This window comes from Ruditapes philippinarum, unplaced genomic scaffold (genome assembly GCF_026571515.1).
Source record: "Ruditapes philippinarum isolate M1 unplaced genomic scaffold, ASM2657151v2 ctg8206_1_1_1_1, whole genome shotgun sequence".
NCBI classification, from domain to species: Eukaryota; Metazoa; Mollusca; class Bivalvia; order Venerida; family Veneridae; genus Ruditapes; species Ruditapes philippinarum.
In genome coordinates this window covers 36,318-39,931 of record NW_026854913.1, presented here as the reverse complement: position 1 = coordinate 39,931, position 3,614 = coordinate 36,318, and the positions used below count along the sequence as shown (strand labels likewise).

Below are 3,614 nucleotides of genomic sequence, written 5' to 3'. Positions count from 1 at the left end.
TATCTTCTTTTATTATTCTCCTTCGTTTGTACATAATCACCATCATCATAATCATAAATACTATTTCCGTTCTCTGCCTAACACTTCCTGTTAAATCTACTACTTCTTTCATTCTTATCATTTTGTTGATGTGCCAAAAAGAAACTTATTAAATGGTTTCCTTCTTTTAAGTGTTTAAGCAAGTTTCAAAAACAACACCTTTTTCAAAATAAAAAAGTTTTGAGTTAAAGCAATGAGTTAAACCCTAAATCTGCTAACAGTAACAGATGCTACCCATGCAACAAGTGCGACAAAGATCAAATGGCACGTACATTGCTACAGTATTCTTTGAAACTTCTCTAATTGTGATGAATATTTATTTCATGATTGAAAGATACTTATTCAATAGAGAGAAATAAGAATCCCTAAAGAATGTCTAACACGGCAAATTGACAATGTTGTAGGCTCGGTTTGATTGAGCCTGTTCATCGACGGTACTGTAAAGTGCAAACTACCGTCCACGCCCCCTAGCATCGGCTTAAGCAGAATTCACCATTTAACATGAACTGCTAAAATTTAGAATTTTGAAACATCCGCAGATAAACAAGTTCATTTAAAGTCTTTGGCATTTGGTAAACATTATTTTTTTATTTACAGAATGCAAGCATTATGCCATTTACGTGGAGGGCAGAAACGAGTGGAAACAGTTTATTTGTGATCGAAGTTATAAAAAGCAAGATCTCAGTGTTCAATTTGAAAGTTGTGGCAATTTTACAAAATCACATAGGTCGTGTAGGTTATGTTAGAAATATATGTTTTAATATCATTATGAACATATAATACTTCTAATTCAAATCTTATGTAGCATTTTTAGTTTGGCATGTTTAGAAAAAACGCTTATTTAATAATACCCATTCTTAAATTATAGTTTAGTTTCACAGAACGCGTCAGGTGTTCATATGTGCATTATCTCAGGTAAGATATATTACCGAATAATCAATCAAAGAGCTTCCCCAGAGGTTTGCTTATATGAAATAGATGGAGAGGTTGCGTATAAAATATTGTCGAAGGAGTATTTCATACAATTTGAAGGACTGTATAAAATGTATACATGTTTGACAAAAATAAGTATGTATGGGAGGCATACGATAATGTGAAAATAATCAAATGTTTTAAGAAACGTTCCAGTATTAACTTACTGCATTTAGTGTACTTTTATCAATGTGAGCAAATAAAGGTTTAACCGAGGTCAAATGTCTTTAAAAAGTCTTATAATTACGTTTTATCGTTTGAGTTAAATACGTTCCGCTGATATAGAATCATTGAACCTTATTTTGTTTCAGAGAATAAAAGAGACAGCCACAGCTACTATAATTGTTTCTGTAATAGACATTTTTGGTACGTATTATGATACAATTGAAAATCATAGCTTCCTTTGAACACCATCCAAACAAATTTCAGTGACGATTGATATGGAAATGAATGCAATTAACGAAATCGTGGAAAATAATGATTTCACTTGAACAAATCTAGATGCAAGAAATTTTTTATTGTTGTTTCTAAAAAGGAAACAATCGGGCCCGTTGTTCACCTATTTTATTATTAAACAGTCTGTTTTTGGTTCTAAATATGTTGTTACTTATTATTGTTTTGATCACATCATCTAACAATTTTTAAAAATATTAAAGTTACAGGTAATTTCCTTCTGGATAAGAATAAACCGGCTATGTTCCTTGTTTCAGATAAATGTTTTATAAATCCTTGTAAGAATAATGGTACGTGTGTATACTTGTCATTTGGAGAGTACAGGTGTGATTGTATGGTTGGCTGGTCCGGAGAACATTGTGTACAAAGTAAGAATTGCATTATAAATTATTCATGATAAGGGTGCCCATGTCAAAAGATAGTTCATCTCGAACCACTTGCCCATTACCGCTGCCTGGGACTAGCTTGCTTTATGTCGATGGTTCTACTCAGGTGCTCAATTGTGCCTTAGATAATATTGTTTAAATCGGAAAGGATATAATGCTTACAATTATCTCTTAAGATGTTATAAAGTCGTAAAAACCTTATCGAGAAAAAAGACGTACATGTATGAGATATTTTTAATTTAAATTCCGGACTTATGTATTCCGGTATTTAGTATTGAAATTGTGTTATTTTGTCTATTATAGTAAAACATTTTTAACACAACAGTGATATTTGTTCTATGTTTATTTTTCCTTTTCTTTGATTCTTTTTGTACGTGTACTATGACCTAAATTATTTTACATTTATTTTGTAATTCACAGCCAATAGTGTGCTAGAACCAAATGATTGCAGGAAAATAATTTCAATAGTAGGTGGAACAGTTGGTGCTGTTTTTGGGCTTCAACTTGCTGTGCTTGCAATTTTCATCATATTACGAAAATACAAAAAAGTCAAAGTGCAAAGGTTGAAAAAATAATTTATTTTTGTCATAAAAATTAATTTACGCTGAGTGTAATTTATAAATTAATTGCATTCATGGACAATAGAATACTATCTGACTACAGCGCTAGCGCAGTAAGGTGAATTGTACGATTTATTCTGAGTTAATTGTCTATTATTATATAAATTTTCTTCTTTTCGCAATATTTTCTTCTAGTGTGATGATGCTTTATTTACTTTCAAGCAGAATGAAAACATGTACATTCAATTTGATTTTTTTAGACTTGATATGATCCTAGAATAAGAAAAATCTAGAGTCACCGATTTCGTTTAAGAGATATTTGCCGTTGATAGGAACTGTTCTAACTTAAGAAAAGATAACCGCAATCCAGATTAGCAAGGCATTATTGTTTCAGCTTTAAATGTCAGGATTGTGCATCATTACTCATTATACAGGTTGTGATAAAAAGTATTTGTATGAAAAGAATTTTAACTTGTAATGAATGATTAATAATAAACTTTTTTATTCAGTCGAGCAGATTCCGACGCAGAGCTATGAATTGACTGCTGATGGCGCAGCACCAGGAATTGGCTTGACCAAAAAATTAATTAATCATGAGAGAACTAGGAACTGACTGAACGTAGAACCACAATTTGATTACTTATGTCATAAACCTAGGAAATGACATAATGATAGATTTTCGTATCTTTCTTAATTGCCGTTATCATGGAGTGCTCAAACATAAGGTGGCGATCGCTAATCGCCTATTAAGAGTCAACCAGTAACTTTGTCATTAGTTCGAATGCAAAGCTGCGTTTTTCATCTTTGATTACAAATTAGTTTCACTTTTCATGGCTCAGAGCCAGTATTGACTTCTCATGACACAGTACAAATATATTCCAGGCTATAAAAACTGATACAAGTAAGATTTAAACAATAAATGACATAATAGATAATATAACTGCACAGTGTTCTTTTAATTACAAAAAATATGTTTGGAATTCTTGTACATTAATGTTTTTTGTTTGTCTAGCAAGGTACTTATCCAAAGAAATTTTTCCAATGTTATGAACATTACATGGATAAAATAATAACTTTACTTTCAAATGTTATATTGTTTATATTCACCTCTGCAACCTAATATAATTTATCTTGTAAAAGTGCAAATATTCAATATAATCTTTCATTTCAATTTGAAGGTATACTTGTAGGAACAGTTAATGGA

At 31.0% G+C, this 3,614-nt stretch overlaps 1 long non-coding RNA gene across 1 annotated transcript; it reads left to right on the top strand.

The window, feature by feature from the left end:
* Positions 1-1,715: 1,715 nt before the first annotated feature.
* LOC132741503 (uncharacterized) lies at positions 1,716-3,614 on the top strand. The gene is made up of 3 exons (XR_009627286.1): positions 1,716-1,832; positions 2,271-2,412; positions 2,920-3,614. It is a non-coding gene; the product is annotated as an uncharacterized LOC132741503 (long non-coding RNA).